This window comes from Plecotus auritus, assembly GCF_963455305.1.
Source record: "Plecotus auritus genome assembly, chromosome: 6".
NCBI lineage: Eukaryota > Metazoa > Chordata > Mammalia > Chiroptera > Vespertilionidae > Plecotus > Plecotus auritus.
This window is the reverse complement of record NC_137773.1, coordinates 117,818,201-117,843,948: the sequence shown is the minus strand read 5'-3', so window position 1 is coordinate 117,843,948 and position 25,748 is coordinate 117,818,201. Positions and strand designations below refer to the sequence as shown.

Sequence of the window (25,748 nt, the reverse complement as noted above, 5' to 3'; positions counted from 1 at the left end):
CTTACCTAAGCAAACTTCTCAAAAGAACTTTCCTAGCAAGGAAGTGTGGCGAGTGGCAAGTATGTCCTACTGCAATGTTCCGAGCACTTCCTGGGAATACTCTGGAATTCGCTCTCTCTCCTCTTCCTCATTCTTCATGAGCCACGAGGACCTCCGAATACTGCACACCACCTCTATCGCCAAGTCTTCGTCGCCCTTTTCCCTTTAGTCCAGGACCGACACACCTTTCTCCACAATGTCCTGGTCATTTTTGCTTTCCCTCTAGTTATCTTGAGACTACAGGTCCAAAAAAGGAAGTGCAACTTATTTCTATGCTTGAAACGTCTGCCCACACTGTGGCTTACAGAAGTAAATCTTAACTCTCTGGCTTGCTATCACAGGGCTCCTATAATTCAGTTCCACATTCCTTACCAGCTCACCTTTCCTCTTCCTCCACTTGCCACCCCACGTTGCTTCTGAGTTCTCGCTTAAGCCATACAGGACTTTACCTTTTCAGAAGGTAACTCGGCCACTTTCATCTGCTGATCCCTACGTTTCTGAAATGTCCTTCCACATACTGCACCTGCAGAACCCACACGTACTTTAAAATCCAGTTCAAATGCCAGCAGTTGCTCCATTTCTCCTGCCAGATAACAGTGTGTGCACGGATCTGCAGGGTTCCCACACTACCCTGACATGCCTCTACTACTTAATGCTCTTAGAACATCATCCGGCTTCTGTCTCTCCCTACTAGAGATTATGAACATCTCTGAGGCGACAGAGACCTCTAAATTCTATGCTATACTCCCCCAAAACCTGCTTCAAAATAATTGTTTCCTGACAGTAGCTCAGTTAAATGCTGGCTGCAAAAACGAATGTCCTCTGTAGAGTGGTGCACCAGCAGGGAACATCACACTGCATTATAATGTTAGACTTAACAGTCTCTCTGGGCCTCAGATCGGAGGGAATTTGAATAACTCATCTTTCATACTGCCATCCCCAAGCGAAAAGCCTAGGACATAGGAGGCTCTCAATGAATATAAATATCTACTCTAGTGACAGAGGAACTCCCAGTTTAAAGGGGGGGAAAGTAAGAAACTTCACAGGTAATGATAGTGCTTCTTCATGTAAGGAGGCACTGTGATGAATATTCTACATTCTCAAAACTTTTTGAAGTTGCTGAAGGAACCAAAGCCTAAAGACTCCACAGTAAAAAGACAACTAAGCAAGAGTTTAAGTCAAGTTTATGCTCTTTACACTAATCCACACTGCCCGCCCAATGAAGTGTAACAAAAGAACTGCTCACTTCACCCTAGAAAACCACATCGTCACAAGAGTAATAAGCACTATGGCATCAAGGGAGATGCCACATGACCACCAAGCTCCCCATTCCACAGATGTGGACACACTGGGAAGGTGGTGCAGTACATACATGCAAACAGTTGCCATCGTTCTCATACAAGGTTTTCAAGTTGGTATTCCGCAATTATCTTTGGTATCAAAGTAAGCCATGTGCATGCCTTATCATAAGTTTGCAATAAGGTGAGGATCCTATTGTGTCCCATAAACAACTCTGAAATGTGTGTTTGAAAAAGACTGCTTTTCCTCGTAAGCTAAGCTGCTGCAAGCGCACTGTCTTCAAAGACTTGCCGAAAGTATGATTCAGTAAGTCGCAAGGATAACGCAGATGTCTCTAATGCCTTTTGTAAGTCTGAAGTTTTAGTCATTTCATTTTAACTGATGTCAGAGTTGCAAACAAAGTACAGAGTTCCTGTACCATCTCACCCAGCTTCTAATGTTCACCTCTCATATAAACATGGTATAATTATCAAAACCAGAAAATGAGCCCTGGTTTAGTTTACAACACCGCTAACTAAACACTTTTTTTTTTATTCTCACACCAGCTTTCCCATGAACTTCCTGTTCTGTTTCAGCATTGTATCCAGGTTCCCATGTCACTTTCTGCTGTTCTCATTTTTGTCTCCTGTTTTTAATGTCCTTGACACTTTTGAAGACATTAGTTATTTGGTAGAAATGTCCCTCAATTTGGGTTTGTCCGATGTTTGCTTTTTTTAAAACTTCACCTGCAGGTGTGTTTTTCTTGATTTTAGAGAGAGGAAGGGAAGCAGGGCATAGAGAGACGTTGATATTACAGAGAAACATGGATCGGCTGACTCCCATAGGTACCCTGACCAAGGATCCAACCCCGTAACCTTTTCGTGTACAGGACGCTGGAACCAACGGAGCCTGCTGGCCAGGCTGTCTGGTGTTTGCTTAGGGTCAGGAATGAGGTTATGTGTTTTGACAATACCACAGCAAAGATGTGTGTCCTCCAGGTGCTTTGAATTAAGGGGCTCATGATATTTCTATGTCTTATTACGGGCGATATTAACCACAATCTTGGGCTATGGTGGTGTCTACCAGGTTTCTTCACTTTACAGTTACTATCCTATCTAATAAAAGAGTAATATGCAAATTGACCATACCTCTGCTACGCCCACAAGCCACGCCCACAAGCCAATCAGGAGGGAATATACAAATAAACCTACCCAAGATGACTGCAGCCACAGAGAGCAGGAGGGAGGCTTGGGTTTCCCTGGCAATGGAGGAAGCCAAGCTTTCCACCTGCTCTTGCCAGCCCAGGCCTCCATTCAACGCTATGAAGTTTCAATTATAGAAGATAAATAAATTCCAACAGAAATGGTGGCAGCCACGGAGCTGGAAAGAGCAGGAGGCTAGGGTTGCCCCCAGCAATGGAGGAAGCCAAGCTTCTGCAGCCCTGGCCTCCGCTTAAGGCTACAAAGTTTTAATTATAGAAGATACATAAATCCCAACAGAAATGGCCGCCGCCACGGAGCGAGCAGAAGGCTTGGCTCTGCTCCAGGCTACAAAGTTTCAATTGTAGAAGATAAATAAATCCCAGATCCCAGGGCCTCTGCTTGGGTCGCCGGGGGGCGTGGCTGGCCTGCAAACCACCACAGGCCCCTCACCCAGGCCGCCCCACACCCCAAGGGAACCCCCACCCTGATCCGACACCCTTCAGGGCAAACCAGCTGGCCCCCACCCATGCACCAGGCCTCTATCCTATCTAATAAAAGAGTAATATGCAGATTGACCATCACTCCAACACACAAGATGGCCAGCAGGGGAGGGCGGTTGGGAGGAACCAGGCCTGCAAGGGAGGGCAGTTGTGGGCAATCAGGCCAGCAGGGGAGGGCAGTTGGGAGGGACCAGGCCTGCAAGGGAGGGCAGTTGGGGGCGATCAAGCCTGCTGGAAAGGGCAGTTAGGGATGACCTGGCCAGCAGAGGAGGGAAGTTGGGGGTGACTAGGTCTGCACAGAAGGGCAGTTGGGGGGGACCCAGGCCTGCAGTGGAGGGCAGTTAGGGGTGACCAGGCCTGCAGGGGAAGGCAGTTAGGGGCAAACAGGCTGGCAGGCAGAAGCAGTTAGGGGCAATCAGGTGAGCAGTTGGGAGCCAGCAGTCCTGGATTGTGAGAGGGCAGTCGGATATCCCTCGAAGGGTCCCAGATTGGAGAGGGTGCAGGCTGAGCTGAGGGACACCCCACCCCCCCACCCCCGGTGCACGAAATTTCATGCACCAGGCCTCTAGTCTTTTAAATAAATATCTTAGAAGAGACATTTTGAGATTAGGATCCAAATGTAGATTCTGCAAAAATTTACTCTTTTTGTTTGTTTTGGCCTAATGGGGAACCCTTTCCCTCTGCATCTATTGACTGAAATTCTTGTGTAAATGTCTCTTCTTTCCCACTTACTTACTCATGAAATGACTGACATATGTACAAGCTCACAAATATTCATTTTATCCCCTGGGTCAGAATCCAGCGCTACATGCTTGCTGCTCAAGGTGCCCAGGTTTTGGAGCTGCCACCAGAAGCTCTTCCTTCAGGTCAAGATCTTTTGATGACTTCCATCCTTGAGCCCTTAGAATCGAGAAGCTTTTAGGAACAAATAAATGTTCCTTAGACTATTTTACAGTCCTAAGCACTGTACTACAAAAAAAAAACAAAAAACAAAAAACAAAAACCCACCACCACCACCACCACCCACAGCAAATACATTGCAGACGAGCTAGAGAAAGAATATAATAACTTGTCAGTCGTGAAAAATGATAAACCCTTACATCCTATCCTAATGGCATGATATCCCATTAACAGAAGCTGGGTGGTGTGGAAGACAGTGGGAGCCCTGATCTAATGAGAGCATTTTCTCAGAATGCATGCACTCATCTAATGCCCTCTACTCACAGGAAACTACAGACATCATATTCTACAGCCAGAGGTCAAAGTGCCAGGAGGAATGAGACAGATGTCAGACTAGCGGGATCCCTACAATTACTCCCTGCTCGCTTATGGCTGCGTGGTCTCCTGCCACACACACAAACAAACAAAAAAGAGGACTAGGAAGAGTAACAAACAAGTGCTGAGGTTTGCTGACTTGGCCAATTTTTGTCTAGGATAAATTTTAATGAAGTAGAATTCAGATATAAAAAACCACACATTTTTTGGTTAATACTCACCCGGGATATTTTTTTTCACTGCTTTTCAGAGAATGCAAGGGGGGCTGGGGAGAGTAAGAAACATGATGCCACATCGGCTGGCTGCCTCCCACACTTGCCAATCAGGGCCGGGGATCAAGCCTGCAACCAAGGCAGATGCTCTTGACTGGAATCGAACCTGGGACCCTTCAGTCCTAGGGCCTACGTTCTAGCCACTGAGACAAACTGGCTAAGGCTAGGACACACTTCTATACATGCATAGTTGATGGCTTTTACAATATTTGTGTAGACCAATAAGCTTGTCAATATGATAACTGACAAAGCTGGATGACTGACAGAGAGACTGTTGTCTCTACTGTGTCTTAGTGTTCATTAAAAAAAAATAATAATAATAAAAAATATGCATACCCAGGGGCTGTCTTAATGTCTGAACTGAGGTACAAGGGCCCAGGAAGGACAGCCAATCAGCAAGGTTTTTAGACATCAGTGGACAGGCCCAGGGAAAGGGTGGCTTGGGGGCTACCTAGCACTTCAGACAGCAGAAGGGAAATCTGAAGGGGTTCAGTGAATTGCAATGGCGACTTTGAGATCGGCTACTGGCTTTACAGGATAGCAGTATTTACGGAGATAACCTGCTTGCTGTATTTCTTCATCTGAATGTAACTGGCCCAGTGAAGAGCGGCAGATGTTAAGAAAGCAAACGTACAGCCCTAGTTCTTTTCATCCATTTGCAGGATGACTTATAACAAAGAACCACAGGCTTCAGCCTCAGTGTTCCCAATTGATAAGCGAGAGAGAGAATCTGTGCTACGTGTGGTTGAGGAAAAAATGTTGGAACCAGCCAAATATTTGGGGGGCAAAGTATAGGAAGTTATTTTGGTTTTCACATTCACACATGTACATATTCATAAGCAAACTAAAGCTTTAAAAGGTTCGGTTTTAGTAAAAACAGAAGAATATTTTTCCAAGTTTTACACCAATATGCATCTCAGAGGGTTGACAATACGTAAACACTCCAACAAGAAAAGGACAAACCTTACTGGCCATCCTGTGATTCATGAGTGAGTTTCCTGGAAAAGGAACTCTGCCCAGTGCCAAATAGTGTTTTTAAACTGGTTTAAAACTGGTTCTGCATATTTCTCATATTATTGAACACAACATGAAAAACGTCTAACCTCTGATTGCGTTAGGCTGTGATCACAGCGAGATTCTCTGGAGGAGCATGCAGAACTACTGCAGCCCGTCGAGCTGCGCCACCGCTGCCATGGTAGGCACCAATGACACTGCCATCTATTATGCCATCCTTACCCTAGAACAGGGGTGGGGAACCTTTTTTCTGCCAAGGGACATTTGGTTTTTTATATAATGTCATTTGTGGCCCATACAAAATTATCAACTTAGAAATTAGCCTGCTGTATTTGTTCAAACATTCAATTAACTCACCCAGACCAAATGATTTCTCATGGCCAGATGTTCCCAACCCCTGCCCCAGGAGCTGTCCATTGTTCCTGCTGGTAATGTAGGAGCCATCCACACCCACTCTCATTTTGGGAGACCAAAATTCACTTAAAATAATATGCTAGAATTGAGAATATAATTGTTTCAGAAGCAGATTAAATGCTTTTGACCACTAAAATTCAGCATTGTTTAAAGAAAATTGTTCTTGCAGATGAGTTATTGCATTGAATCAGTCATAAAAATATATTTTAAACTTCCTCCATACTTAACTGTTCTTAACAAATAAGCTACAACCATGCTTTCTCAATATGTATGCACATCCCAAACTGAAAATCCAGTAAGGAAAAATTCAAGACACAAACACATCAATAATCATATTCATTCTGTAAGTATGAAATATTATCTCATGGGAATGACAAATACAGTAATTTAAGACCAAAATCCTTCACTTCAAACACCAGCTAGGAAATATACAGTATTTTTGATGGACAGGGATATGGGTGAAGACTTATCAGACTAACCATTAAAATCTTAATCATAGAAGAGGTGTTTCCTACCTAGCAAATAACACGTCTTCTGAAAGAATTAGAAAACTCAATCCCTAATTTTTACAAAAGTACAAAGTTCTAAATAATATTAATTAGCATTTAAACTGATTTGTTGTGAATAACAGAATTAGTTTCATTCAACCTTTTCAGCTGCTGAAAAACATGATGAACCTCTGATGACTTAAGCTTTGGCAAAACGGAACAAACTATCCCACAGAGTTAAGAAAAATATAAATGTTTTTAAAACAGAGAAGTAATAAGGAGAGTAGGGGTTAACTGTGGGGGGCGGGGCGGCACGAAGCAATTTCCCACTCCAACCTGTTGAGGTGTGAGTGGTTATCCACAGTCCAAGATCCACAGGTGGCAGTGACTAGTCTGGACCAGGGGCTGACAGTCAAGCTTCCATATGGCACTAAGCTCCTGAAAAGCCATTCTGTGGGCCAATAGGATCTTGCCAGAAGCCCCGATCCTGTCCCTGCACAGCTGCACTGCGGAGAGGGAAATAAGCAGTGCTTCAGAAAAAGCCAGAGAGATGCTTGTCTATGTCTTGTGCTGTTTATCAGGGAGGATAGGGTTTCACATCTATACACATTAAGGGCCTCCTCTTAATGTACTAAATGCAAAAGTGACCCCTACTAGATGCTGTAAGAAAATGACAAGACAGGACCATATAGCTACAGCAGGATAAATACTAAAAAGCCACAAAGTGTATCAGAATTTCATGCAAAGAGGAAAGTAAGTGTAGTTGTAGTTGGTGTGACCAAAAAAAAACCTTAAAAGGGAAGGCTTCAAGTGGGTTTTAGGGAATAAACAAGATTTCAAACCCTTCAAGATTTAGCTTAGCCCTGCAGTCCTATTGTGACTTACAGAAACCCAGAGCATTTGTCAAGTAGTGTTTGGCAAAGTGCAAACAGACGCTTCCTCAAGAAATCCATTTGAGAGACACACCTCACAGAGGCCTCTTTAAGGTTCACAACAGATGGTAAGCCTTTAAGACCTTCAAGTTCTATAGTAAATGTGTGCAGCTTTGTTTTACCCAGCAATTCCACATTTATTTGATCGCAGAACCTTCTGTGGCTTGGGTTGTTTCCAGTCACGCTCACTGACTTTCCAGCTTTCGCATGGTTTGCTTCTGTGCCCCGTCGGTGTCACTATCAAGCTAATCTATAGGACATGCTTTTCTTCTGAGGGGTGGGATGGAAGAGGTTCAAGTTGTGATTGTTTTCCTTTTTTCTAGTAACTCCAAAATATGCTAAGTGTTTGTGATACAAAGGCTGAGTTAGTAACCAAGAGGGTAATGAGTTTATACATTTTACTCATTACATTTCCAAGGGCAATCTCATTGCAGGTGCGTGATTATAAATGCTGTCCAGCAACACTAAGTGCTGGCACCCTTCAGTTTTTAAAAATTTGCATATGCCACTTGCTTTTAGGAAAGACCTACATTAGTACCTGTATTTCATGATTAACAATCGCTTTTATGAAGAAAGGCAAAATAAAGTTTGTTTTGCAGCAGCCACTATAGAGGGAGCATGCCCAGGGCCTGCCAAGCTCCTTCCCTGGGAACCACACTCAGCATCTCAGCCTCCAGCTGCCAGAGCGTGGGCCTGTCCGTGAGACCAGGGCTTTTTCTCCCCTTACTCCGCAACACTGTCCTCAGGTATCACAAAGCCTGAGAGCTGGCAGGGGTGTCATGCTTGGTGTAGAACTGCACATAATTAGGTATTTTGATCTTGGTGTAGGAAATAGACATTGTATGTGCTTAAAGTGGTGTGCATCCACCATTCGCACTATTTATATTCAGAGAGAAAACTCTTGAAGGCTGCGGAAATTGCGGTTGGTTATGCTGGTAGCAAAGTGGTCTCTTTAGTGGGCATCCAGTATTTGGAAAATAGGAAGTAGTGTTTGACTAGGTTGATGGGTGTGCAAAGTTTGGTGTTCCAGGAAGTTACCACTCAAAAATTTTTCCATATAGGCTAATGGTTAGCTGCTTCTTTGTCTTACACCATTTATGCCATTGAGAAAGGTTTTGTCCTGGTTGGTTTGCTCAGTGGTTAGAACGTTGGCATGGGTTTGATTCTGGTCAAGGGCATGTACCTCAGTTGCAGGATGGATCCGATCCCTGGCCCTAGTTGGGGCACATCCAGGAGGCAGCCAATCAATGTGTCCCTCTCATACTGATGTCTCTCTCTCTCTCTCTCTCTCTCTCTCTCTCCCTCCCTCCCCTGTCTCTCACTCTCTCTCTTTCTCTCTCACTCTCTCTCTCTCTCTCCCTCCCCCTCCCTCCCTCTGTCTCTAAAAATCAATGGGAAAAATATCCTCAGGTGAGGATTAACAACAAAAAACAAAAAAGAAATGAGAGAAAGGAAGAAAGACGAGGGGAGGGGAGGTTTCATAAGAACACTCTACTTTCAGATACTGGGGAAACTTACCATACCCCTCAAGCCACCCCCAAATCCACCCCACAAAGGCCGATAGATTCCTCAAATGCACATGCTCTTCAAACACACACACTGACACCAACAAAATACACACAGAGATATACCACCCAAGAGACACATACCCACACACCTTCACTGTCACTTACCTAGAAAAGCTGCCAACACTTGATGTACTATATGTAATACATTCACACAAGAACAGATCCGATTCACACCTCCCAAAGCACATACCACCCCCAGTTTCTACCACTATCACCACTGAAATAGATGGTGCTGGTTTTAAAATCTGTCCAAATTCTTTGATACTTCTCACTTCACAAACACAAAACACCCCAAAACTAGGGATCCTAATTTTCTTCTTGGCTTTGAGCCGCCCTTAATGATATACACCTAACAAACAGAATATGACTTAAGTGATTTCTGAGCTTAAGTATAAAGGAATGAGGCTTTCTCCTGGCACTTCTTGGACCACTGAGGAAGCCAGCAGTCCTGTCATGAGGACACTTGGAAAGCCTTCAGAAAAGGTTCAGATGGTGAGCAACTAAGAACGCCTGCGTTGCCTGCCAACAGCCAGCAAGGAACAGGAGGTCTCGGCAAAGTCCTGTAAGTCATCTTGAAAATCGGATCCTCCAGCCCCAGTCAAGCCTTCAGATGACTGCAGCCCATTCCAACATCTTGCTACAACCTCATTGGGGACCCTGAGCCCAAACCACTTGTAAAATCCTAACTCTTAAAAAAGGTGTGAGAATTGGATAAAGGTGGTCCAAAAGGTACAAACTTCTAGATGTAAGACTAAGTAATTACTGGAGATGTTATGTAAAGCATGATGACAATGGTTAACAATGTTGAATGGTACATTGGAATGCTGCTAAGAGAGTAAATCCTAAACATTCCCATCACAAAGAAAAATAGAACTTTTCTGTACCTAATGAAGTGATGTGTTTAACTAAACCTACTGTGATAACCATTTCACAGTGTATGTGAGTCAAGTCATGATGCTATACACCTTAAATGTATAGAGTGCTGATTGTCAATTGTGTCGCAATAAAACTGAAAGAAAAAAGGTGTATGGGATAATATATGTTTTAATGGTTATTTTGGGGATTTGTTACACAGCAATAGATAACTCATAACAGACACAAGTCTCCCACATTAATTTTTAAATAAAATATAGAAAAATGCCTAGAAAATGCTCCAGGTTATGACACATCTATTTTCTACAAAATATTCTGATCAGATCTACTATTGAGGGAATAATGGTTAACTTGAGGAAGCCAGAAGTGAAACAATTAATGTAAGTAACCCAGCTCTGACCTCATAGCCAACTCTTCAGACATTAAAGCAAACTATTTAATCTTTATAGGCTAGGAGTCAAAGTAAGATGATTATGTAGACACAGTAACGACCATTTAAAAATACAAGTGTTGAGCCATAGTTTGACAACTAGAGTCTAGTAGGCCATAAAAAGTATATGGTTTCTCATACTAAAGCAAATCTGAAACTTTCAGTGTCTATATTTCAAAGAACTCCCCCATAGGTTGCATAGTATGCAAATCTTAATAAAACAGCAACAAAACTTGTAACTAGAATAGCTGCTTTTTCATGAGAGCAACAGCTGCCATTCCAAAGTTAACAGTATCTCAATATCAGAGTCCTAAGAACAAAGACCTATTGTATCAAACTGCAAAAATGCAAATTTGTTTCAGTCAGAATATTCAGGGCGAAATGGTGATGGTCATAATGTTCCAGCAAATAAATTTATCATAAGCAAGTAAGGGGTTTGAATAGCAAGCATGATATACTGGTTAGCCAACACAGCAAGGAGTTATGCAGTTCACCATCAATTACTGCCATTATCACATGCTCTGGCTTTAAAACCCCATAAGTTACAGATTTTTTTTTTTTTAAGGTACACACAACTCTATGGTTGGAATAAGAGTAATCGTTACATAAGCCCTCGTAGCGCTAAGAGCCAGGAGACTCCAGTGCCTAGTCCTTCCCCACTGGCACTAGCTGCTCAACCTCTGCTCAGTCATTTTCTCTTGGTGTACAGACTTCACCTGGTGGAGCTAAAATGTTTATCTGAATGGCCAAAATCCATGATTTATACTTAAAACAAACATGAACAAGCCTAAAATAATTTAATTCTGCCTACTTAATTGACATTAAGTGGTCAGTAAGCAGTGCTCTTATACTAAAAAAGAGGCAATGAAAATAAACTGAAGTCTGGAGAATATTTCATTTGCTTAGGTTCTCTAGCAGGAAAATTCTCTAAGAAGCCAATGAAATGTTTTCTGAAGGGGATGCAATTTCCTTGATTCATCTGCCTTAAAAGACAGTGTTTTGTCTCTATCTCTAAATTATAGACCCACTAATCTTCCCAAAATTCATCCCTCCCACCCCCGAATAAAACCTTGTTAAATGTACTCTCTTCAAGTGAAAGTGAAGCACTTAAAATCAGTCTGTTGGGCCAATCAATGACCCTGAAAACCCCCAGAGGAAACATTGAGATCCAGCTACCCCTGCCACAAATGAATAGCTGGATACTCTCTGTGCCCTACGAAGTCCTGCACTCACCTGGCGACATGGTCTCCTGCGTGCTGGCTGAGAGCATTAGTGAAGCCTCATTATCCTACCCGGGCATCTGGTGACAGGTACGGATCTGGTTGCAATGGAGGTACAAGCAGTGGTCGCCAACCTTTCAGACTTCAAGGAACACCAGGGGTCCGCAGACCACCGGTTGGTGACCGCTGGTTTAAAGTCTTCAATATTTTAGACACACTTAGTATGAAGATGTGACTGTACATACTTAAGTGGAATTCTTTAAAAATGAAAACATTAAGAACTTTAAGAAAACTCAATGTTCTAAGAAAACTTACATTTCCTTAAATTTATTTAATAAATTTAGTGCTATGCCATGGCTAATCATCTCCTTGACAATAAATGTATTCCATGTATTACTTCAATGGGGTTGAAAAGAATAGGAAAGGTCTAAATGTTTCAAAGTACAGAGTGGACGTGAAAGTAATATTTAATGGGCTGATATGGTACTTAAAAATATATAACCATTATTTTATTCTCCTTCCACTGTGTTCCACAAAGGGTGAGGCAGTTTGAAAAATTTTTAATTACATGTACATATTTAATCAATGCTAATGAAAAATGCAGAAAATTAAGACCAGGGAAAAAGAATATATACTGTTGCTACAGTTAAGCAATTTTAACCTTTTTCATTCCATGGCACACATAAACTAATTCTACAGCACACCGAAAAATATATTTTTTGCCAATCTGACAAAAAATAAATACTTGTAATTTTGATTCACTCACACTGGACAGCTATTGTTTGTGTTGGCTGTTGTCATTTTCTAACTTGACAATCTAAAGGAGAAGAGGCCAGTGCCTCAGACTAAATAGTCAGGTACTGTATGTTTTAAACATTCTTGCAGCACACTGGCTGCAAATCGCTGCCCCAACCACAGAGGTCTGGCAGTAAATGTGGACCCCACCCCTAGGGTTCCTTTCTTCCCTACTTCTCTACTTAAAATCCCTGCCGCACTGCTGCTGTCGACCCTAGCAGCCACAGAAGTCTTTTTCTGAGCTCTCCTATTTATTTGGTTCTATAGACACATGTTAGCTAGTGCAATTTTTATCCAGTTGCCCTGCACTTTTTTTCATTCATTCATTCCACATATGCTGTATGTCAAGCTTTGTGCTAGATGCTAGAAATGCAATGGTGTGTGAAAACAGGCAATCCCTGCTCTTCAAGAACTTGGTCTAAACAGGGAGCGAAAGCAGCAAATAAGCACACACATCAATGAAATATTACCACTGAGGGAAGTGTTCTCAAAAACAGGAACATCAGGGGCATATTCAAAGAAAGTGGCTTTGGGGTGAGGAAGTTAACCAGGGAGGGGCGAGTCTCAGGTACTGCCAAGATAGAAGGAAGACCATGTCGCTGTTAAGACCACACCACAGGTGAGGCAGGAAGGCAGGCAGGGAGCCAGATAGGCACTCTCATTTAGGACCATGTATTCAGCGACTACAAATCCCCTCTACAGTCTACTATAGGACTATAGAGATGGAAACTTAAAACTCACTGGCCACATCGATAGGAATATGCTGAAATGCTGAACAAAATACACACAAATTGCCAAAGAAATAAGCAGCCTGGCAGACAGATTGCTGATTCTCATCTATGCCTACCCTTGTCAGTGATTCTCAAATCTGGCTGATTTGAATAAACGGGGGCTCTGGCTCCAGCAACAGTTATTCCTTTAATGGATCTGAGAAGGGGCCCACCTAGGAGAAAGTGTTTTAAATGGATCCCCATGAGACTCTAATGTGAAGTGTGGGTAGAGAACCGGTTGTCTTAGGCAGAGCGTCCTAACTTCTCAGAAATTGCTGTTTCTCAGAGCCCTTCCCTACACCTAGACATTCCCGCCGACCCCCAAGTTAACCCACTGCACTGTCTCCAAGCACATCGGAGCAGCTAAATCCCAGGGAAGAACACTCATTCTTCCCATACCCTTTCAAACGAGCAAGTTGGTATAAAAAAATGAAGTGGGGGGTGGAGTGAGGTGTTGAGTTGGACAGTAAGCAATTCAATCTTGAATATTCTAGTAAAAACTCGTTTGTGGAAGAGGGTAAAATCCATAAGGTGGCTGACTTCTGTCCAAGAAAAAGAGGCTCACCTCTATCGCCAGCAAAGAAAGGGAAAGAACAAGGAAAGGGAAGCTACTTGAATGTTGTTCACCTGTGTCCCAGGCAAAAAGCTTTGAGAAGCTGAGAATATTAGTCAGCAGTGTCTCAAGAAACTAGGAGAGGAGTGCCTTTAAATTGGCTCCTGAAGTTACAGGCAAGTGACAGTTATAACTCTAGTATAGGTCAACTCTTAAACTATTAAAATTGCCTGAATTTAAGTAGGCAGACTTTGGCTTGTATTTTGTTACATAACAAAACTGCTAGTCCATGTGATGTGTGTGGACCCTGAGAAAGGAGATACCTACCAACTAGAGCTCCAAGTAGACAACTAGACTCAAATTGTAAAAAAACAGAGTTTACCCAGCCAGCATAGCTGGTGGTTGAGCGGTGACCTATGAACAAGGAGGTCAGGGTTCGATTCCCGGTCAAGCCACATGCCCTGGTTGCAGGCTCAATTCCCAGTGTGGGGTGTGCAGGAAGGAGGCTATCAATGATTCTCTCTCATCATTAATGTTTCTCTCTCCCTCTCCCTTTCTCTCTGTAACCAATAAAAATATATTAAAAAAAAGAGCCTAGCAGCCATTTCTAAATAAGGGCCTCTAGTGCAAACAGCAGACCTGCTCTAAGCTGCAGGTTTCCCAACCTGGCCCACCTGCCTGCACTGTGCTCCTGCCTTCTGAGCCAACCTTTATAAAGGAGTTCCTAGAACCCTATTTCAGCCAAAGGACTGAAGCTTTCCCCATCCACTCAGGAGTATATTCCCATCAGATTCTTCACTGACCAATCAGAGCAGCTCCATTCTGACCAATCAGGACAGTGTCTTCTGGACCAATCAAACTGTGAGGACTTGATGTCCTGATCTGCATGAGGACACACCAATCTGCTTATAAATCAGCTCCCCTCCGGCTCTGAGAGTACTTTCCCTTCCCACTGAAGACTGCTTTACCCCCCATATGTTTTGCCAGAGCAGACCAGTGCAGACCAGAATAAGAATAAGTGACACAATGAGGAAAAAATCGCTCTTTCCAAGAACTTTCCATCCTAAAATGAACCTGGGGAAATTATAAATCACACCACATAGGCACCATTATTTTGAAGTCATTTTCCATTTTAAAGAGTCTCACATCCATGGCAGAAGTGCCTTTTCTTACCCATCCCACTTAATACCTAAAATCTCTCCCCAGTTCCACTGACCACAGTACAGAGCTGATTTGAGAATGGATTATTGGGCTCCTTAATGCCTTTCCTTCCTGTAAGCTACAGGTTGAACACTTGACCTTGTGCCTGAACTATATAACCTATATGGGATTGTCAGCTTCACATAAAGTATCTTTAAAGAGAGTCTTGAATGAATGAATGAGAATAATGCCTGCTCAGCAAATGCCTTTCGCCTCCAAACTTCTGTAACTTTCAAACACACATTAGAATTTTTTTTCTTTAAATCCAGGAAACAAGAACATTCCCATTCCAACTTTTGATGACATAGTCTAAAACACATTTCATTCCAATTTTTATTTCCTTCTCAAAACACAGTTACACTTTGGGGAATAAGATGATTTGAAATGTCATCCAGTCCTTTTAACAATGTTGCATTCTTGTAAATGTGTACTCTATTCCATTATCACCTAAGGCAACAGTATATGTCTTTGTGTTTTACAAAACATAACATGTTATAAAAGCTAGAACTAAATAGTGAAAAATTACTGTATCATACCTCAGGCATCTTTTTCAAACACATTTCTTTACCTTTAGTTTTTAATCTGATTAAAGTAGCTTAAAACACACACACACACACACACACACCTTCTTACTAAAACTCTGTTTAAAGTTATGAGACTGTTTATACTGGGCTAAGCTCAATACTAAACAAATGAAAGACATTACAATTCCCTTTTAGAGATTATGACCTAACCTATAAACAACACAAAATATTCAGAACACACAAAGTAAAAATAATAATAAAATAACATATTCAATGCAAGCTAAATAGTGCATTTAGTAAACTGGTGAATAAAAAAGCAAAGGACAAATGGTAGTATGTTGCAATAAATCATCACAACTCCTATAGGTGAACACTTCCTGATATTATAGAAAGCTACGTAATTCACATTTCTAAGGTTACTGAGGGGAGAAATCTGACAAACTGATATAAGGCACACTTCAAAAATAAATGCAATTAGAAAGGCTGGCATGCAGGAATAGAAAACGTAAATGAAGTGACTCACTGTGTATAAATCTATAGGGTCTACAGAAGGCAAAGAAGTGTGAACACACAAGAGGAAAATGACATACCTGCTGGAGAAAGGGGCGATGAAGCCACCACCAATGCATGTGCACAGACAAGACGGAAGGGTAAAAACTTTGTTTTCATCTCTTCTTCGGGTGGTTAATGTGATTAAGTTAGTGAAGTGAAAAATTAATTACTGAACAGTCCTTAGCTTTACATTCAAAAGTATGTAACTTATTTTTCTCCCAAATTCAGAATTTTTAATACATCACCACCAGTCATTCATCAGAAAATCTTTTAAAAATAATATACATTCTCAAAGTGGTTAAAGATCCTTCCTCACAGTAAGATTAATGTTCACCATAACAGAACAAACTTAAAGGCCTGACTTATTTAAATAATAATTAGTAAATAATTTGAACAAAACCAAGTACCATTTCCACAGAAATCAAAACCAGCTTCACCTTAGTTCTCCATCAAATCTGTAAAGGCAAAGCCTCAAGAGGTCACAGTTGGAGGCAATCCTTCACACCACCCCTACTTCCCCCCACTTTGATGTACCTCCTTCCTCTGCAACTCAAGTTAGTATATCATCCAATCCTATGTAATAAAAGGCTAATAGGCAAATAGACAGAATAGCAGAACAACCGAACCGGTCGCTATGACGTGCATTGACCACCAGGAGGTGTGTGTGGAACATGGCGGGCGTTGGCCACAGCGGGATGGTGGAGCAGGTGAGCGGGGGCACCACACCAAGGCGGGGTGCTGGTCGCTGTCATCGGGGCAAGCCTCTGGTGGTTACTGAAAATTCTTTGCTCCTGTGCACCGCGATCCTGCCAGGCACTTGCACCTGCTGCCAGCGCCAGCCCCACTCACACCCGCTGCCAGAACTGGAGCCGCTGCTCGCACCCACTGCCAGCACCAGCTCCGCTCACTCCTGCAGCCAGCACCGGAGCCACCGCTCACACCCTCTGCCAGTGACGGGGCGCTGGTCCCAATCACTCAGCGCCATCAGTGGGTATGAGTGGCGGCTGCCGGCCCTAATCATCCCTGAGGGCTTCTCCACCTCCCCCTGCTCCTAAGGGGCGATTGGGGCAGCCTCCAGCCACTCGCACCCGCTGACAGCGCCGGCCCTGCTCGCACCAGCTCCAATCACTCCGTGCCATCAGCGGGTGCGAGTGGGGCCGGTGCCATCAGTGCATGGGAGTGGCAGTGGCGGGAGCGGGACTGCGGCAGACAGGGGTCCGGGGCCACAGTGGGAGGGGCTGGGCAGCGGTGCAGAGGATGAGCCGAGACCCACCCCTGTGTCTACCACAGCCTTGCAGCCCACAGTTCCTTTTAAGGTGCACGAATTCATGCACTGGGCCCCTAGTACTACTGTATGTATGCTATGGATGGGTTTTGTCTATCCTCATCTTTAATATTGGAATAATACTAGGTATCTTCATAGCTACTGTACTGATTAAAGTCATCTAGAACAGCAGTCACCAACCGGTGGTCCGTGGACCACTGGTGGTCCGTGAGGTCTGAAAGGTTGGTGACCACTGATCTAGAATTTGCCTTGTATCAGGCCTGACATATAATAGTCACTCAATTATAAAGATTATTATCTCATCTTCTGCTACTCACTACAAACCTCCTCTTTGTTGAGTTTATCACCAAGAATGGAAAAATTCATTCTACTGCTGTCACAAATTAATTATACCACTCCCCTTCCTCAAAAGTATCAGCATGCGTTTCCAAATGCACTATGGGCTAGATCTGGGCTCTTACCTTCACTATCCATTCCCAAGAATGCACTGGTGCTTCTAGACATTCGCAAGAAGTACCTTTAGCAGGACTACTCTTTCTGCACTCCAATTCAACTTAGTCATTCTTGTTCATTATATCCTGAAGCCTCACTTTTTCCAGTTCACTCAAGAAATCTCTCATAAACATCCACTATATTTATTAACCTGACTGAATGACAAGAGATAGCTAGAAACCTAGAATTTGTTTGGTTTCCTTACACTTCAAAGTTCTATTTTGTTGCTTTCTCCTTTCAACACAGTTGCTCATACACTCTTAAGCAATTCTCTCAAAACAAGGATTTCCCAAATAAGGAAACTATGAGAGGCCTAGAGATGGTATTGACCTTTTAAAACCTTCTAACTAATGACAATGAAGGCAATCTCATTTTCCTCTTCTAGGTACATACTTCCTTTGAGGCTCTATCTATTATCCATCTTATCTAATCTAAGTCAATCATCCCATCCATCCATTTGTTAAAAGACTCCATTGACTTGTTCTCTGCCATTAAATACATACCAATATTTGGTTATTGCCTTACATCACTCAAGACATGTCTTATTTACTTACTTACTTAATTACTAGAGGCCCGATGCACGAAATTCATGCACAACCCGGCCTGCACCCTCTCCAATCTAGGACCCCCTTGTGGGATATCCGACTGCCAGTTTAGGCCCAATCCCTAAACCAGCAGTCGGACATCCCTCTTGCAATCCAGGACCTCTGGCTCCTAAATGCTCGCCTGCCTGCCTGCCTGCCTGATTGCCCCTAACCACGTCGGCCTGCTGGCCTGATTGCCCCTAACTCAGCCGTGGGCAAACTACGGCCCGCAGGCTGGATCCGGCCCGTTCGGCTGTTCTATCTGGCCCGCGGAGCCAAAAGAGCAGAGGGTTCTCTTGCTCTCCCCTCCGCTCCTTCACCAGCAGCAGTGTTAACATGGCAACGTCGGGAAACACAGCCACAGCTCCTTCTTCTGAGTGGGCGGATTTATATCTGCCCATTCAGTAGAAGGAACAACCTCTCAATCTTCCAGAGGCTCCTTGTAATGCCTGCAGACGCGTCCCCCGACATCACCCTGGGAATGCGTAGACACGTTATCGTGGTGATTTAGGGAGAAGAGACCAACAACACTGTTCCCACTGAAGTTGATGTTTTAAAGACCAAAAACCTTTCAACCCAGTCTACATTGCCATCTACATCTATATCCCGGGCATAATTTGGACGTTTCACTAAAGAAAATGTTTAATTTACTGTTTACACATTTTGTTCTTTTCTATTTGTTTTAGTTTTAAATTATTTTATTATATTTAAGTTTAATTTGAAAGGCTTTTGTACCTTTCCTTTGTTAGGCAATTTTATTTTGCCTTTGCCATCTTCAATATAAGGTATGTTATTGTGCTATGATTCCTCCATTTTTTGAAGTTTCGAATTATAATAATTAGTGTTTACATTCTTCTTGTTAAAATGTTTGAAATGAATAAAACTATTGAAATAAAAAAAAAGACCGTACCCTTTTATGTAATGATGTTTACTTTGAATTTATATTAGTTCACACAAACACTGCATCCATGCTTTTGTTCCAGCCGTCCGGTCCAGTTTAAGAACCCATTGTGGCCCTCGAGTGAAAAAGTTTGCCCACCCCTGCCCTAACTGCCTGCCCCTGCCGGCCTAATCGCCCCTAACTGCCTTGCTTGCCCCCCCCAACTGCCCTCCCCTGCCAACTGGACTGCCCCCTAACTGCTCCCCTCTGCTGGCCTGATCGCCCCTAACTTCCTCTGCCTCAGCCCCCAACACCGTGGCTTTGTCCGGAAAGACGTCCAGAAGATGTCCGGTCTAATTAGCATATTACCCTTTTATTAGTATAGATTGTTGACACCATTACAGATGTCTCCCATTTCCCCTCCTTTTGCCCACCTCCACCCCAGCCAGTCCTTTACAACCCTATTGTCTGTGTCCATGGGCTATGCATACAAGTTCTTTGGCCAATCTCTTCCTGTCACCTCCCTTCTTCCCTTCTGAAATCTGTCAGTTCCATGTATCCATACCTCTGGTCCTGTTTCGTCCATCAGTTTATGTTGTTCATTTAGATTCCACCTATAGGTGAGATCATATGGTACTTGTCTTTCTCTGACTGACTTATTTCACTTAGCATAGTAAGTTCCAGGTACATCCATGCTGTTGCAAAATGTAAGAGTTCCTTTTTACAACTGCATAGTATTCCACTGTGTATCATTGTTTTAATTCACTCATCTACTACTGATGGGCACTTGGCCGTTTCCAGATCTTGGGTATTGTAAATAATTCTGCTAAGAACATAGGGGAGCATGTATCTAAAAAACCTTCTACACAGCAAAAGAAACCATCAACAAAATGAAAAGCGAATCCACTGTGTGGGAGAACATATTCAGCAATGATACATTTGATAAGGGGTTAATTTCCAAAATATATAAAGAACACATACAACTCAACAAAAGAAAGACAAACAATCCAATTAATAAGTGGGCAAAGGACCTGAATAGACACTTCTCCAAAGTGGACATACAGATGGTCAACAGACATATGAAAAGATGCTTAACGTCACTGATCATCAGAGATGCAAATTAAAACTACAATGAGGTATCATCTCACACTGTCAGAATGGCTACCATCAATAAATAACAACTTTGGCAAGGAGGTGGAGAAAAGGGGCCCTAGCTCACTGCTGGTGTAAATGCAGACTGGAGCAGCCATTATGGAAAACAGTATGGAGGTTCCTCAAAAAATTAAAAATGTAACTGCCATTGGACCAGCAATCCCACTTCTGGGAATATATTCTAAGAATCCCCAAACACCAATCAGAATGAATGTATGCAACTTGGGACATGTTTAAATGTCTTTATCCCAGTAGTAGTAGTTATGGGTTCAGCTCATTTGAGTGTTCGGTTAATGAAGCCAAGACTGTATTTCTATCTCCATGCAGACCAATGTGTTCTGCTATTTGGTGCCCAGATACACTGCTGCTGTTACTAGTGGAAACCTTTACTATAAATGTCTACCATTACACAGCAAGAGAGCATAAATGAATCATTCAATATTCAACCAATATACAGTGGACAGTGACAAGTCTTATAGTCCCTGCTCTCTGCGGACAAGTAAGGTCAGGAGGGGTGAGACAATTTTAAATGTGGAAGATGATGGTCATGAGGCCAGGTATTGTGGCACAAAAGAGTGAATACCAACTTTGCCCTGAGAGGTGAGTAAACAAAAGGACTGAGGGAGTACTCAATCAATCAGGTGAACAAAGAGAACATCCCTAGAGAGAAAAACACCTGTAAGGCACAGTATCACTAGTAACAGGAAGAACTGCAGGTGTTCACTAAGTATTTGGGTTGGGGGGGGGGTGCATATTGGAGTGTGTGTATGGGGGAGGGGAGTGTCAAGTACAAAGAACATCTGTGTTGCCAATTTTGCATTTTTAAATTCACATGAGAATGGACGAGGTCCACAGAGGGGAAGGTAATTCACTATCTCTGATGGAAACCTTAGAGCAGGGGTCCTCAAACTACGGCCCGCGGGCCACATGGGGCCCACCGAGGACATTTATCCGGCCCGCTGGGTGTTTTTGCCGCCACTGCCTGTCCTGCTTAGCAGCCGACTCGTCCGGGCCCGCAGTGCGCATGTGTGGAATGTGCGCTGCACTCTCCGACCCGCTCCTCTCTGTCTCTCGACTCCTCCTCTCAGTCTCGAGTGTGATCAGATGAGTCACTAGCTTGCCTGTGCAGAGCCTGCTGCTGCCTGAGGACCGAGGTAAGAACAAGTTAGGATCTATTTTTTTTTTTTTATTTTGCAGTTAGTAGGGCCTTTTTTTTTGTGGTTAAGGGGGGCCTTTTTTTCTGAAGTTAGGTTTTCTGTGTTGTTCTTTTTGCAGATAGGGGCGCCTTTTTTGAAGTTAGGAGAGCCTTTTTTTTTTTTTAAGTTGGTTAGTTGGTTGGGGGTGGTTTCTAGGGGGGTTGCATCACATTGATGACGCAAATAGTCAGCGCTCAGTGCTAATGCAAATTGTCAGCGCTCAGTATTAATGCAAACTGTCAGCGGTCAGTGTTATCGCAAATGGTCAGCGGTCAGTGTTAATGCAAATGGTCAGTGCTCAGTGTTATCTATCGCATGGGGGCCCCAAACTGGTAATCTGCCTAGGGCCCCATGGGAACTTAATCCGGCTCTGCAGACAGCCGAGGAGTAGGAAACCCAATTTAATTGACAGTAAGTGCATTTATATTTTGACTGCTATTCAGTTGTGTATGATGTTGTATGTTGTGTGCTGTGTAAGCCCCGGTTCACACTGTTGCGATCTCTGAGCAGTGCGAGTTCAGCCATATGCTTGTATGGCTAAACTCGCAATAGATTCGGAAGAAAAAAGGCATACGTGCCTTCTTTTTTCCTGCAGTGGACTCTGATTGCATGGGTCTTCTCACCCATGTGATCAGATTCCTGGGCGAGTTCACAGATCGCAGTGCGGTTTGCACAGGGTAGTGTGAACTGGAAAGGTGGTGGAGGAACCGGCTCTGTAATCGTGCCGGTTCCCGCACTGCACCAGTGTGAGCCTGAGGTAAAAGCGGAGTTCCACCAATATGGGCACTGGTGAGGCTGAAATGATGTGGACTGGCAAGGCTGCATTGATGGACACTGATCAGACTGCATTGATGGGCAGTGCAGTCTATATGTCTCTGTGTGGGCAAAGTTATTGCTGGTATATTGTTTTTGCAGAGCTGTATATATATATTGGTATTTTACTAATAGCAATTTGGAATCCCTAGGAAACAATGATATCAAGAAAGAGAAAAATTGACTCGGAGTGTAGGATATTCAAAGAACAGTGGACTTATGATTACTTTTTCATTCAGTACAAGGAAAGAGCTGTGTGTTTGATATGCCAGAATATAGTGTCTGTGTTCAAAGAATGCAATTTGCGTCGACACTATCAAACTCAACAAAGATATTTATGATTGTTTGGTCGGAGAAGTGAGAAAAGATAAAATATTAAAACTGAAAAAAACATTGACAACTCAGCAAAATACTTTTGTGAAGCAGAAGCACCTAAATATTTCATCACTGCAAACAAGTTTTCAAGTTGCCAAGCTAATAGCGTGCACTGGCAGACCATTTGTGGAGGGAGAATTTGTTAAAGAATGCCTTCTTTCTGTTGCCAAAGAGATGTGTCCAGAGAAGGCCAATTTATTTAGTACAGTGAGTCTTTCAGGACCTACAATTACACGGAGGATTGAAGAAATGGGAGACAATTTGCATCAGCATTTGCAAAACTCCGCAAAAAAACTTTCCTATTTTTCCTTGGCACTCGACAAAAGTAATGATGTTTGTGATTCTGCACAACTTCTAATTTTTATTCGTGGGACGAATGACTATTTCGAAGTCACAGAAGAGCTTGCTGCACTGCAAAGCATCGAAGGAACAACTACAGGAGAGGATATCTATGAAAAAGTTTGCCAAACTGTGAATGGTTTGGAGCTGGACTGGGCTAAACTAGCCAGTGTGACAACTGATGGTGCCCCTAGCATGGTGGGGTCTAAGAAAGGAGTAATTGCTCGTATTAACCAAGAGATGGACAAACATAACCATTCTCATCCAATAGCCATACACTGCCTCATCCACCAATAAGCGCTGTGTAGTAAATCACTGAAGTGGGACTCTGTTATGAAAATTGTGGTATCTTGTGTTAACTTCATTAGAGCTAATGCACTAAACCACAGACAATTTCAGGAATTTCTATCTGAGCTAAATGTTGCCTATGAAGATGTTCTGTACCACACAGAAGTCCGTTGGCTGAGTCGAGGGAGAGTTTTGAAACATTTCTATGACTTACTTCCACAGATTACAGCTTTTCTGCTTTCAAAAAAACAAAGAAGTACCAGAGCTCAATGATGCAGAATGGAAATGGCACCTTGCCTTTCTGACAGATGTAACAGAGCTACTCAACAGTTTCAATGTGCAACTTCAAGGAAAGGGGAAGCTCATCTGTGATATGTAATCACATGTGAAAGCATTTGAAGTAAAATTAGGCCTCCTCATCAAACAAGTGAAGGAGGAAAATTTCTGCCATCTAGCCACAACTCAAAATCTGTTAGCGGAAAAACCATTGGTTGCATTCCCAAACAAAACATGTATGGATTCACTGGAAAAGTTGCAAAAGGAGTTCCAATTTAGATTTAAAGAGCTTCATCTCCATGAACAGGACATATAGCTTTTCCGTAACCCATTTTCTATTGCCATTGAAAATGTGGATACAATTTACCAAATGGAACTGGCTGAACTGCAGAATTGTGACTCTGAAAGACGCATTCAAGTCAATCAGCCTTCCTAATTTCTATGCATCTCTCCCCTCTGAGACATATCCTAATCTCAGGAACCATACACTCAAAATGGCAACCATCTTTGGCAGCACTTATGTCTGTGAACAGACTTCTTCCAGAATGAAACATCTGAAATCTCCAACCTGATCTAGACTAACTGATGCACACTTGCATCACTTGTTATGACTAGCAGTGACAAATAAGGAACCGGACATTGACCATCTCATTAACCAAAAGCAGGCTCATAGTTCCCATTGAAATACTGGTAACTTTGTTGATTTAACTTTACTTGTTCTTCATTTTGAATATTGTATTTGTTCCCGTTTTGTTATTTTACTTCAAAATAAGATACGTGCAGTGTGCATATGAATTTGTTCATAGTTTGTTTGTTTTTTTAAACTATAGTCCGGCCCTCCAACGGTCTGAGGGACAGTGAACTGGCCCCGTTTAAAAAGTTTGAGGACCCCTGCCTTAGAGCAATAGAGCTTAATTCTCTCAAAATCGGTTAAGAAAGGCTTTTGGGTTGAAGAAGAAGACTGTCTTTGCAGTTATCTTAGTACTGAACACAAAGCATTATCACTGATCCCAAGAATAAATGCACTCTTGAGAAGGGCTCCTGCCAGCTAACTGGGCTCAAATATATAAACAGCCCAGCAGCCAATGCTAAACAGAGGCCTCTCACAGAAACTGCACTTGCGGGAGAAGCCTCCTGCACCGTGTTCTCGCCATCTGAGCCAACCTATAAGAGTTTCTGGAATCCTATTTCAACAGGCTATAGACTTTCCTTGTACAATAGGCGATTTCCAGCTATTAACCCCCGCCCCCATTAACTTACTCACTAACCAATCTGCACAGTGATTTTTGGACCAAAACAAACTATGAAGATTTGGACCAATCAGGGACCAGGGGCAGGGACTTCTCTTTATATAAGTCATTTCCCCTCTAGCTTGGGGAGGACACTTTCCCTTTCCACCTAAGACTGAGGCCTGCATTTCTCTGGCAGCAGAGCAGGAAGGAAGGAAGCAGAGCTGTCTAGCCCCAGGGCTACCTCAGAGCCATGCTGTCCCCTACTCCTGCAGTCTTAATTGAGCTGTTTGTACTGTATAATCTTTCCTCCTTTACCACACCCCAAATTAGGAATTCCTATTGGCATTGAATTGGCCCTAAAGACCATCTGTTGACAGTATATATAACTCAATGTGAGCTCTGTGCCCTTACATGAAAGCTAGTAAATAAGGAATTTCCATCGCTGTTATATTTTTCACAAAGCGGTGAAAGGAGAAAAGGCAGTGAGATGTGTGCTAATAATTCTCTCAGATGGTATATTTAAAACAAAACTTGATTAAAAAAAAAAAAAAAGTACAGCCCACACATTAGAGGATTTAAGCTGGGAGGCACTGCTGAGGTCTAGCAAGTATGAGCCTTTCATTGTGTTGATTAGAAAGCAAAAACCAGGGGAGGTTTAGGTGACTGCCTAAAGTCCCACGTGGTGCTCAGGCACCGGCAGCACAGAGCTCAAAAGGCTCCCCACTCTCCACTTCGGTTCCCTGCTGGTCCTCTTTTCAATTGACCCACCTCACTTCAAAACAAAAGGACTTTATGCTGGAGTAATCATTAGCAACAGCAAAGATGGGAGAAAGAGCTCTACATTGTATGCTGCACAGACTCCGCATTTATACTCACTTGACCATGCACTATAATAACTAGGCATATCTGGTTGTGTTTCCAGGTTGACATTTTAAGG

The 25,748-nt window shown here is 42.9% G+C and overlaps 1 protein-coding gene across 1 annotated transcript in view; it reads right to left on the bottom strand.

Annotated features, from left to right (window-relative positions):
* The window catches only part of RYBP (RING1 and YY1 binding protein), an 89,600-nt gene that overhangs the window by 23,813 nt on the left and 40,039 nt on the right, over positions 1-25,748 (bottom strand). The window lies entirely within an intron of this gene.